The sequence below is a fragment of the Patella vulgata genome, chromosome 2 (assembly GCF_932274485.2).
Source record: "Patella vulgata chromosome 2, xgPatVulg1.2, whole genome shotgun sequence".
In the NCBI taxonomy this organism is placed as follows: domain Eukaryota; kingdom Metazoa; phylum Mollusca; class Gastropoda; family Patellidae; genus Patella; species Patella vulgata.
In genome coordinates, this window is record NC_065880.2 from 18,038,493 (window position 1) to 18,051,917 (window position 13,425).

At 36.4% G+C, this 13,425-nt stretch overlaps 1 protein-coding gene across 1 annotated transcript in view; it reads right to left on the reverse strand.

The window, feature by feature from the left end:
• The window catches only part of LOC126811809 (proto-oncogene tyrosine-protein kinase receptor Ret), a 106,737-nt gene that overhangs the window by 39,446 nt on the left and 53,866 nt on the right, over nt 1-13,425 (reverse strand). The window lies entirely within an intron of this gene.

A 13,425-nucleotide genomic window follows, 5' to 3' on the forward strand; every position in this document is an offset into this window, starting at 1 on the left:
TGAGTGTACAAAACACCCGATTCCCAACTCAGTAAGCCGTTGGGCAAATACATCTCAGTTAAAAGTCTACTATGATCCCCTGTCGCGTGTGTCTGATACAAAGAAATATAAAACTTTAAAAGCTATATTTTATAAGAATATCTATAACACAATGGTTCCCGTTTCAAATTAAATCCTTCATATCAAGTAATTAATAAATTTATGCAAGCTAAAATTATTTGTCATCAGACAGCCTTTAACCACAAATTGCTCAAATTCAGACATTTTAACAATTTAAGATTCGTTAAACGAAACCTTTCAAATAGTCGGGGTCGGCGCGGGGTGTTGGGGGTCTAACGAATGCACTTTAGATCATAAGGTCTATCAAGGAGTAGGTTCGACTGTCCAACCTATTAGAGTTTCCTCCGGTTTCCTGCCACATGGCGGATACCCAATAGCGAATTATTGAAATAAAATTTACTAGTTTGTGTCGAGCGGACCCACATGTGTAACAAAAAATTTTAATTAGACACATTATTGTTACATAAAAAAGATAACAGTTTAATTTCGTGCTGTCTTCATTAGTCCAGGTTAGGAGCAGAACAGTAGGACGTTAAACTCCATTTCATTTCATGCACAACATGTATGTTTAACAGAAACGCAATTATACATCCGCAAAGAAGATATGTGGCATATATCAACTAAAACACTGAACTGCATTCGGAATTCTGTAGCAACTGGAGGTCGCCACAACTGCAATTTGAAGTGCTTCGTTGGGTTTAGTAAACTGCAGCTTTGCAACATTCCTTCATAAGAATGTATAAAGAAACGGTTTGTCCAAAAATGTCAAAATGATGTACTTTCAACCATTTGAGACAGACTGCAATTAAATATATTTCAGTATCCAGAAGAGTATTTACCAATATTTTAACTAATTAACAAATACATTGCCGTGTATCAAATAGTATCTGATAATTAGTATTTTGGGATTGACCTTATAAATAATTCGGATTATTTAGAAGTTTTGAAATAGATACCCTCAAGGGTTCCGTTCCTTTTAAATGCCAATCATGAAGTTTTAGACTGTTGTCGCCCAGCTCTGAATAACCGGATAACCAAAATGCTATTTCACAATAGTAATATAGGTTACAAACAGAATAAAAATAATTAATAACCCATTTGTGGGAAAATGAGCAATGGATGTCATTTGCAGACATCTTTATAATGTCATGGTTTTATGAAATATGTCTGACTGCCCTCGGTAGCTTTATCATCCGAGCCAATAAAATAGTCACAAATAGCTAAGATTTATTGTTTATACGGGTTTCAAGCCAGGGGGGTCTTGTAAGAGATTATTGACATCCAATCTGGCTTAATCTTTAAATTTCAAAATGATAGAATGACAATTGTAGTGGTGGTAGGTGGATTGGTGTGTGGGGGAGGGGGGAGGTAGAGATTTACTGAAACATAATTCTTTGATAAAGATACAGAATTGAGCAAAGATTTGTAAATGATTGCGGTATCTTGGGTGCTAACAAGATTTTGTAACAAAGAGGTGCTAACAAGATTTTGTAACAGAGAGGCCCGCCGTGTCCCGCCGCCCCCCACCACCACCCTCCACAATACCAAAATAAATAGATGACGCATAACAATTAATTGCACATTTATCTTTCTGTATGCTAAAGTTTTAGTGTAATAAAACTATACACCAAGTATGATCACTCTCTCTCAATTTGAATCAGTGTTATCGTGTCCTAAAGCAGCTACCAATCAAATTACATTGCCTTCGCGGAAATCCTTAATCGCCCAACCAACTCAATACATTCACCTAGTGAACATCTAAATCACGTCTGAACATTCTACCTCAAGTTAACGTGTTCCAAAGTATTGATTAATCAAATCGTTTGTCGCATTTTCTTAACCAAAACATCGCCCAATTAGAATGATTTTCTCTGCTTATCCTTATCGGACAAAAAACTTATTCAAGATAGTGATGTATGGAAACTATGCACAAACTGTCACTCAATTACAAACAAAGTAATTGTGCTCCAAAGTTTTGACCAATTAAATTGCTTATCACTCCGATCATCTTGAGTATAAAATGCTCATCACCGAATTTAGTCGAATTGCGCCTTTAAATGTAAATAACGTAATTGCATTAACCTGTCCATATTATCAAATTTTAATCATATTTGGACGTTAAATTTGTATAAACAATAACAACATTTAGTCACGGAATGTTGTATATACCCCTTCTCAAAATTTTAGCTCAAAATATTGAGTCGTTTGGACGTGAACTTCAAAACTGCTTATCCGGACACGTAACCCTTTTAAGATTTCGGGTCAATTTTTCGACGGGTGACCTGATAATCGATTCCCATTCCTTTTGAGGTTTATACAGTGAATGACCCATGTGCTATACTTGATAACGAAAGGTAAATTTCACCGACACATTATTTTTATAAAATAAAAATCTTGGTTTTATCCAGACACCGCATAATACAGCTTGGGACGCTGGTTTCCATTTCCAGATGAAGATTGGCGGATTTAAGTTGTTTGAAAACGTATCACATATATTGAGTTAGTTGCTCGGCCCTAAGGTAGAGAGGCTTTTACGGGATTTTAACCCAAAACTGAGCAGTTTTATTCTCCTAAATATTATCGGGATTGGCCCTTTAAGCAGAAACGGTTCATCATCGAACTCAGTTTACCACAATTAGAAACAGAGTTATTGCTTTCTTCGAAAGGTGGGACATAACAATATAATTAATTGCAACAAACTGAATAGCCCGGACATCTTCGATATATCTGACAATGGAAGTCGTTATAACAAAATTGTCTCACGCTCTTGTTAATTGATAGATTGTAAAACTTGTAATTAAAATCGCTTTAATAATGTGTCTGCTAACTGTGTCGACGATCATAATATACGCGGTTAATAATTATATACCATTTTGTCACATTGTCCTTCGTATAACAAAAATACGCGCAATATTATTACAAGTGGTTAAACGTAGAGAATAGAATGGGGTTTAACGTTCCGCCAACCCAATAATTTGGTCATTTTAAAACTAACAATTTTCATATCAATGCTAGATGGGCTAGGTGGAATTTTGCCTTTCTGTCCACTCTTCCTATAGAATTACCACTTCCAAGGGCAATTTAGCATGCAGGCCAACGCGTCTCTTTTTTTTTGTCCCAACATGCTTTAAGTCTCACAGGGGTCACCGACAGGAACCGGGCTTAAAAAGCACAAGGCACAAGGTACTCCTAGGCCCACATCGGGATTTGATCCCTTGGATATCCAAATATATCTTATTTAATTTTCCAATTAGAATGTTGTATCTTAGTCGTAATTTCTGTACAATTTTAAGCATAAAGTCATTCTTTTTTTCTTAATTTGTAGAAATTTGAGAGCAACTTTGGGTATTTTATGTTAAATGACAAAAATGATCTGAATATCAAACCATTTTGCCTAAAGCCGACTAAAAAACTGGTTAGTGGCTATACCACAAACAGATGACGAAGTAGATTTTACCACAAATTTAATTGAAGAACCCTCGCACACAGGTCACTAAGATCGAGTAGGCAAAATCTCAGTCCTTTGCCAATTTCAGCTCTCTTACAAAACGATCTTAATGAGCTCACTTGAATGGTATTAGGCTTCGGTATGTCAATCCCTCTGGTCAGAAAACGACAACGCGGTCACCGAAAACCATTAGATTATCAATCATGTATGCATAATTATACGAGGTTCTGTCGATATTGGTCTGGTTTATACAGAAACGTGCTTTATTCGTTGAGCTTATTCTGAATATATGTTGGCAATATCGACAATAACCAAACATTTTACCCAAGGCTACAATATCATATCTGACAATTATTTTACTAGATAATTACATGCATGCTGAATGATTTCAAGTTTTTTCAACCTTCGATTATGTTCTTTACCGTTGTCTATTGCATTTTGAATTCGGTTAATTAGGGGTCTATGACATCTCTTTCCTGGGGAACTTGCCTGGTATAATGATTATCTTTGTTACAATCTGATTAAAATACAGATTATATTTCATTTTGTTTTGTTTTTTTATATTTTCCGATAGCCTCTACTACATGAAGGACTAAATATATTTATTAGGGTCAGTCTAATTTCCGTCAAGGTCGCTGAGATGTAAATACGGTTAGGGCACGTGATTGGTGGCGAGATTGTAGGTTAGGGTTAAGGTGAGCATTGGGGCTAGGTCCAGGGTTAGGGTTGGGATTAGCGCTAGCCCTGTTTACATCTCGTGACCTTTGACCAAACTTGAAGTTGACCTTATCTAATAGATCAAACCTTACATGAAGATCTGACCGGTTGTAGTGGAAAGTCGCGTCAGAGGTCAAACTAGCGGCTTTTGACCCTATGCCGTCAAACATTTGATTAACCAAACAGGATACCTACAGTTGCGTGCCGTACGGACCGTTTCATTGGCAAATCCCCCACACCATCCAGAACGCGGGTTATTTAACAACTCTTCCAGATGATAGTGTAGTAAAGACAAGTAAATCGATATTTTGAACTGCAAAAAACGAAACGAAATAGGATCTGTGTCTTAATCAGATTTTCTTTGATGGATTCATTGTAATTTCGTTTTTTTTAAAATAGAGGCATTATTCAAGAGCTGAATCTGCCTGTGCCATATGATCGCTCCGATTTTAAGTAGATTAGAACGGTTCGGTCATTTAATGATTTAATTTAAGAATGGAGAAGCTAGCTAATAAATAATCAATGCACACATCATGTCAAAACTACAAACATTGATAACTTCGCTTAGAATAAAGTAATTTGAATGGAGTTTTAATATATTCATTTTGCATTATCTATTTTTGAACTATTATAGCAAGAACGGTCAGTTCTTTATTTAAATCTTACATAATGCTTCTTTAAGCGTTCTTCATGAAAGGATTTTATGCTTGTCAGATTGGTGTTAATCCAGATTTTTATTCCTTTGATATCCGAGCGCAGGATATGGCCATATTGATAGATCGAAAAATTAAAAAATTAGTGTACTTTTTTATGCAGTGCTATTTCGTTTTACATCTTGCATACACACGACGACTAAATAAATGTTTTCAAATATGAAAAATTAAGTGGAATAAATGCTGGAAAATTTTTCGAAGTATACTTATTATTTTTGACTGTAGTAATTAAAATTTCAATCAACTAGCTTCGGGGTCTTTTGTCTGTTCTTAAGCGGAGCTAATTGTAGATAGACGGCGTAAGCTTCGTAGGATTTTTGTTGTCGTTAAATCGTCTCAGCGTTTAGTAATTAGAAACCTTTTACATCGGTAAGAAAACGACCACGTTAAATTTTCAAAAAGCAACGTATCGATATTACGTAATAAAAGCACTTTAATTATAAATGAAATGGGGTTTAACGTCCTACTGTTCTGCTTTAACAAAGTATTATTCCCATTACTTGGTCAGGCTCGTCGTTATACTAATTTTTCACCGACAAACTGAGATGTAGGGGCCTTTAGCAGTAGAAGGAAACCGGAGGACCCAGAGAAAACGCACCAGGTTGGACAGGCGAACCTACTCCTTGTCACGCCGAAGCGGTGAATCGGAACCACGACACATGACTCAATACCTTGACCTATGACATGGAACAAGTATTGATTGATATGATATGATATTTACATCACAACCATTTCGTGGGCGATTTCTTTCCGATTCTGAATTCTACAATTATTTATATCGTTAACACTAGTTCTATAATCCAAGTTATGCATGAAAGTATGGGGAGGATTAGTAGATCAGAATTCTCAATAACAAGTGTTTGATAAAGAAATAAAAGGTGCACGTTGATGGTATAACGTTTATTAGTCCTGTGGGGTATTTCATTAATACCTAATTAATACACTTTCTCTAAATGCAATAATGTACCTGTAATTTAAAGCTGAAATTAGCTGCCTAAATGTTTTAAACTGTAACCAATTTTCTTTAAATAAAAGGTCATCATCGCATCTGTTATAAGCCGTTTCTCAAGATTGGTTAATTAACCCAATGATCATTGAACTATATAATCACATCAATCCTACCGTGCAATATGCCCAGCTATTAGCCGTAGATAAGTTGGGATTATTGGTAATTAATAAATATTTTCTTAAAGTTTAATTACTGTTTGACGAAAAATATTAAAGGAAGGCTGTTTACATGTAACTACTCATTTTTATATTTGACTTTCAAAGATGTATACGTCCTAAGTCCTGAAAAAAATCAATATGCAAGCGTTTAGTGAGAGAGGAAGGCGAGGTTTTCCCACAAGTTTTAGTAATGAAAATTTTGATTGTCAATGGATCTTTATCATGCTGGTAATGGTATTAGAAAAAAATGTTTTTGATCCAATAGGAAGGACTAGACGCCTTTCTTGCCAAAGTTAAACCAATCTGAAAAATACCATGGAAATTTCTGGGTCAACACCAGGTCGAACCCTGGACTTCTTGGTTAGTGGACCAGTACCATTCCCATTGGGTGATTATTCTTAAATAGTCACGAGACTGTCGTTAAATATTAATTATTGATTGTAATAGAATATATTAGGCTTAGCCAAGTTTTCAAATAATTCTAGAATAAGATTGTCAAACGAATAGGCTAGCCCTTCCAATTTGCGACTTTTCTGTTTATATGCTTAGTTTGGTTGAAAAAAGCCGATGATCCTAATTTTAGCTTCATCAGACTACTAACTCAAATTTGTCGATTTCGACCAAAATGGGCATAGTCGCCGACAATATTCAAATCGCCACAGCTACGAGGGCTGGTTGAAAAGTTCTAAGCCTGAAAAGGATGGATCAGTTGGGTTGAAACCAACTTTTGCCACCAACAACTAAAATCATTGAATGAATCATGGACATAAGAACTACAACTGTAGTGTTGTTGTCTTAGTACCAGACCATTTCGTGAACCTACCCATTGAAATCACCAGAAACGGACAAAACTGCCTATAGGGCAATCATCAAGTAACTGAAAGGACTAGCCCCAACACAGATACATGCCGACATCGTCTCCACTTTAGGGGATAATGCCCCTTCTGTTTCCACAGTAAAGAAATGGGCTGCGGAATTTAAGCGTGACAGAGAGAGCCTTGACGATAACCCGCGTCCTGGAAGGCCACCAACAGCAACCATTCAAGAAAAGATTACCCGGGTGCATGACATGGCGATGGCGGATCGAAAATTGACCGCTCACATTATTACAAGTGTTGTGGGCATCTCTCATGAGAGTGTTGAGCACATTAGCGCCAATGAGTTAGGAATTACAAACGTTTCTTCAAGATGGTTGTCAAAACACTTGACTGCGGAAACGTGTCAGATACCTGACGTCCCGTGACAAGCTGTTTCGTTTTACAACAGATCCTGATAATTTTTTGCCCCGTTTTGTAACCATGGATGAGACTTGGATTCCAGACATTAAAAATTAACTAGCCGATCGTCATTTTCCTAGTAATGATGTCGGAGCCCACTTTTTAGGGTGGTTGAAGAAAATGTCTTCCTGACTGGCATCCAGGCCTTGCAACATCGTTGGAGAAAGTGTATACACCTCGAAGGAGACTTTGTAGAAAATTAAATGGAAACCATCGACTTTGTACAGGTCTTTCACAGATAGGCTTAGAATTTTCAGCCAGCCCTCGTGAGTATCCGATTGCTCAAAATTGCCGGCCATGCCCATTTTGCCCGACCACCCAAAATAAGCATCGAAAACAAAATTTCAGCAAACTGGAAGGGGCACTGTTTACTTTTTCCTTTCTTTTGTTTTGAGTGATTTGGCACGGAATGACCCAGAGAGAAGTATTGGTTCAGTGGTACAAAAAATGTTCAGACTCACATATTGTACCTGTAGGTCCCTTTAAAGGGTGTTAAACCCATTGACGGGATGTACATGAGTGTTTCCAGCGAGTCACCACTGATTATTGTCATCTTTCGAAATCAGGTTTCGCTTTAAACCACTTGATTAATTGGCGACACGATGGCTCAGTGGGCATAGGGCTGGTTCACTACCCAGAAGTACAGTGGTTCGATCCAGGTGTAGGGGGAGGAGGGGTGGCTGCACCACAAAAACAGTTACACAAGACAATTGAGCGGAAAAGACGCAATAAAACGAAATCACAAACAAAAGAACATCAGATTTAGTGAATGGATCCGGAGGGCGCAAAGGTGTAATATTTAAAAAAAATTGTATATGATTATATTTGTATACCTAGATATTGTTAATTATTTTGTTGCAGGATAGACTTTGTTACTAAATTAAACTCATTTGTGTGACGAAATATGCCATTCTAAGCTGATGAATATGTATTTTATTTTCAGTTATTTACTTTATTCATAATCATATAAACCATATGAAGTCGAATAAATAAAGGAACACATTTTGCCAATGATTGTTCATCAACCCAAAGTGTCCAGAATCCAGTAATGTTTAAGAGATTTAACGAATGGAAATATATCTATAATCTGTCAAACAATCACGAGTTTGAAAACATTCTTCAACCCGGAACTTACTTCCCAGGGGCAACGCCATGCAAAGCTTACGCTGTCTACAATTTTAGCTGGACTTAAGAACAGACACGAAGTTAGTTGATCGACAATTTAATTCTAATTCCAAAGATTTTATATTAAAACACCAAGCATACCTCTTGAATTTTGAGAAGTATTTCATTCCGCTTCCATTTTCATATGTAATGTTAAATATTTATTTAGTCTTTGTGTGTATGGAATGGATTTGAATCTCGTAACAAAATAGTACAATAATTCTTTAATATGGCGTCCATTCCGGACAGAGATCTATTCTTAAAGTAGATAGTTCTCTGTGTGCAGAATAGCAAAGTTCCATTTATTTAGTCGCTCTGATCAGACAAATTGGTCGCGGGCACGTAAAATACCTCCTGGTAACTGGAATTCGAAAAGTACACTATACTATATCACCACTAGGTTAATTAGCAATTAGCTATTTTTACACATCAAAAGGCACCCTATATTCCGTATTAACTACACTGTATTTATATTCACTATTATTAAAGTATTTCCTGTTCTTTGAAGGTAATGTAAATACCAAGATCTAATACAGATTGTGGTTCTTTTTCTTTCTTATAGTAGCATGGAGAGGGACATCAAAGAAGAACAATTTCAGAAGACTTCTCTTATAACTTTAACATATTTTAACAATACAATGCTATAAAACACCTACTCAAATAGCAAAATAAGGTTATAAGTTATGTTGCTATTTAAAGATACATTAGTTAAGAGTTTAATAAAGAGTTGGTCATTCTTGCTATAAGCATTCAAAAGTAGATGATAAAAAAAGAACATATTGAAAATGGCATTCAAATTACTTCATTCTCGGCCAAGTTATTGTTTGTAGTTTTGACATGATGTGTACACAGTGGTAACCAGGGCACTGGTTAAATCGGGTCTTAGCCTCGCTTTCCCATTTTTAAATTAAATTTTCAAATAGCGAACCGTTTTAATCTAGTTAAAATCTCGAGTATCCGATGCCATCGAGGGTCGCTTATGGTCTTGTTTTGTTAATAAATGTCTAATTAATAGTTTACATAACATTTCAGGCCTATAGAAAGACCTGCAATAGGCAGATTTAGCTCTTGCATAGTGTATGTTTAAGTTAACTGTATTATAGTCGATTGTGACATACCATATTTTTCAAAATATGTGTTCGATCCCTGCATTGGCTGAGAAAGTTCATCCAGTTTTTCCGGCGTGGTCCCCCCTTGTCAGTGATGCAGGACGGAGGGCCTGACAAGGACAGCTGTCTAGTCGTTCGGATGGGACGAAACACCGAGGTCCCGTGTACACATTGGCGTGCACGTAAAAGATCCCTTGACAGTTGGAATTCGATATAAGAGTAGGCCATAGTGCCGCTGTCCGGGCAAAAGTTCCCTAATTAGCCCAGTTCCGGAGCAGAACAGTAGGACGTTAAACCCCATTCCATTTCATAATTTGGATAATTATGAGATCAGTTCCAAAACTGTTCTAAAACAGTTACATTGGCTACCGGTTAATCAACGCATCATTTTCAAAATTAACACAATCACTTTCAACTGTTTAAACGATCGTTTGACACCATCCTATTTATCCGATTTGAGTAAACAATCTGTACCTTCTCGTTCCTTACGTTCATCTCATAAAAACCAACTTGTATATGTCAAGTACAGAAGTCAAAATTTGGTGAGAGGGCTTTTGCGTACACAGCACCAAAAGAATGGAAAAAATTGCACCTGGAAGTCCAAAATAGTCCAAACTTGACTATATTTACCCAAACTTTTGAGCTAAAAATTTAAATGCTTTACTTTCCATTTGTATATTGTAACTTAACTATTCCTTTGTATTCTTTTGTTTAATTTGTATATACATGTATGTTTTATACATACTAAATGTTCAGCGCTATTATTTTTAGTTCCTCCGTTTTCATAATCCAATCACTTACTAATAAATATATTAAAGGTGTTATTCCATCATACAGGTTCTAGATTGAGTTGATAATCTTAGCAGGTATTCGATTAACTCGATTTGATATATGTTGCTTATTTCTTGCAATGTCTGTGTGGTTTTGTCTTGTCCGCAGGTTGGTCTTGTCGGTTTTGTTTGCCTGTAGCGCGGTCTTCTGTACTTATTATTTTAGTCCTTCGTACTTCAGAATGTTCTCGTTGGTGGTCTTTTCTCCTGTTTGCTCACAACCCTTTTTAGTTTTAGCGTTTTCCGAAATTCTATCCTGATTATCGCCCTTATTATTACCGTTCTAACCCAGGACGTCAACTGGCAGACGATTGCCATTCAGGAGGCGACCATTGTCAAGACCGGTCGCATTATTTCTATTGCGTCTTTCCTGCATATCATTTTTGTGGGGTTTTTTTTTTTGGGGGGGGGGGAGTGAAGCCTGTACCATTAGAAGTGCAGTGCAGTGCAGTGGACGTGGGCGCTCACGGGTGAATATCCAGATCCATTCGTTTGATATTTGTTGTTTGTGTCTTTGTAGTTTGTCCTGTCCGCAGGTTTATCTTATCGGTTTTGTTGGTCGCCCGCCATATATCAAGAAAACACATCACAATGTTTATATACAGTGGTACCTGCTATTCTAGGAACTGTTCAGTGATTATACTTAAGATTCGATATATTGGTCTGTAATTGATCTTCCAATTCAAAATCCAGGTTGCTTATCTATAAGCTTTACAGCTAGCGCAAGTTTGATCCTCTAAATAACCCGTCTGAATCTTTTGCTTGGCAATCATATATACTGAATTCATTTCCAGCTTTATTGTCGGTAAGGTCGTCCTTTTGTAATAACATCAAATCTTTCGTGTTTCTGTAAACTGGTTGTTTACCTGCAAGATCCGCCATCAGCTTAGTTACAAATTGTGCATGGTCGGATCTCCCATTTTCTCCTCTGTATTTCTCTTTAAATTATTCTACAACATGAATTATCTGCCACTGGCCAACTTTGGCAATACGCACATTCGGGAGTTTTTCTGAAACTTTGAATAGAAGCAAACTGTTTGGGATCCCCGCTATATCTGGTTCGCAATCTATATAGCTTCTTGCACACTTTCTTGTCCTTTAACGAACACTCCCGTTACGAGGTCCAGAATAAACGATAATGTAGCATTTCCCCTAGTACCAATACTTTATACATATCCATTTATTTTGTAACTAGTTCCGTCATTCCGGTTTTGACGTGTTTTCACATTTGAAGCTCAAATTAACGAGGTGGTTTTGGAGAATAGAAGGTTCATCAGGGAACTTTTAGTTCACATCATACGTTCTGCCACGGGTCATTTGCTGCATCATGTAGAGTTGCACAGTTTAACGCAGCCATGTTGTCAGCTTCCAGGTCTTCCAATTAGTCAAAGTTTGTGTCAAAGTTATTACATACAATAGGGGCTGACATTACATTAGGGGTTATACGGTGTCTAAGTGTAGTAAAAGGTTTGAAAAATGCTATCAGTAGGATTATTTTATCTAATATGCACACGGAAAAGATGATCAAAATCCTCAGACGACAGATGTTTCAGAGAACATACTTCACGTTTATTTAAATAACATTTATTACATTACATTAGGGGTTGTACGGTATAACATCTATTTTAATAATTTCTCCAATATCCGTAACGGCTTTTAAACATGTTTCCGGTGGTTGCATTTCATAATATTCTATGTCGTTTAAACGTATACCAGTAGTCTTATATTCATACGGAAATAATCAAAATATATGGACTTTTAAATGGGATGTCGATTTTATTGTATGGAAAAATATATTAATTACAATAGGGGTGAGTATTACAATAGGGGTTAAAAGACATTTAATACAAGTATTACATTTATTACTATAGAGGTTAAGAGAAATTGTATTACGTTTATTACAATAGGAGTTGTTATTACAATAGGGCTTGTAAACGGGCATCATCTGGAGGTTGATTCGAGAATCTGTGCTCACATATTGATTGATTTAGGTGAACTATCTCCTTCAAAAGACAAGTGGTACTACATGTTCTAGAAAGAGCAAACAATTCCTGCATCGTGTGTTGTATCCATACACAAGCTCTAATGTAATATGTATAAATGATCAAAAAAGATAATGATTGTCGACTCAATTGATATTCCTACCGATAATCCATGACAGGCATTAATACAATGCACAGATAAGAACTATAAAATGTCATATTAGAGATTTTAAATCGATTTTTATACAACTACTGTCGATATTACCGATATGCACAGAATAAATCCAAAATGATATTAGAATAACCTTTATAACGGGAAATAAATAACAAGCCTGTGCCAGAGTATAGGATGTGGGCTTGGGCAATATTATCAAATTATTTATCGCTTAGTTTACTTCATTAAATTGGTAAGGTTTTGATAAAAAGGTTAATTTATATACATATTTATTTTGTTTTTAAAAAGATACGTTGTGAAATACGATTTTTTTTAGAATTATTTTGTGGGGTTTTTTTTGGGGGGGTGGGGGGGGGGGGTAGGGGATGGAGGTAAATTAATTCCATGGTTAGTTTGAATTTAAACCAGCCAACAGTCAGCCTGTTGGCTCCACTTATCTCTGCATAGCATCAGCGGAAATGTTAATCATCGAACTCCGTCAAGACATTCGTTTGATGAACATCGACACCACATTACATCCCAGTTAGAAGCTATTGACCTATCAAAATGTTTATCTCTATTTAGCTTAAGCAGACAATGATCATCATCGAACCAAGGCAAGATATTGATGTAATGCAACTATACACCAAGATTACCTCTGAATCAGTTGGAATCAAATTGCTTACAATTCTGCATTGCCTAAGCTGTGATCGAACTTAGCCAAATATTGATGTAACGAAACTATACTCCGAGTTTCACCATCTCACACAAGTAGAATCAACGTTATCGTTTTCCAGAATCTCA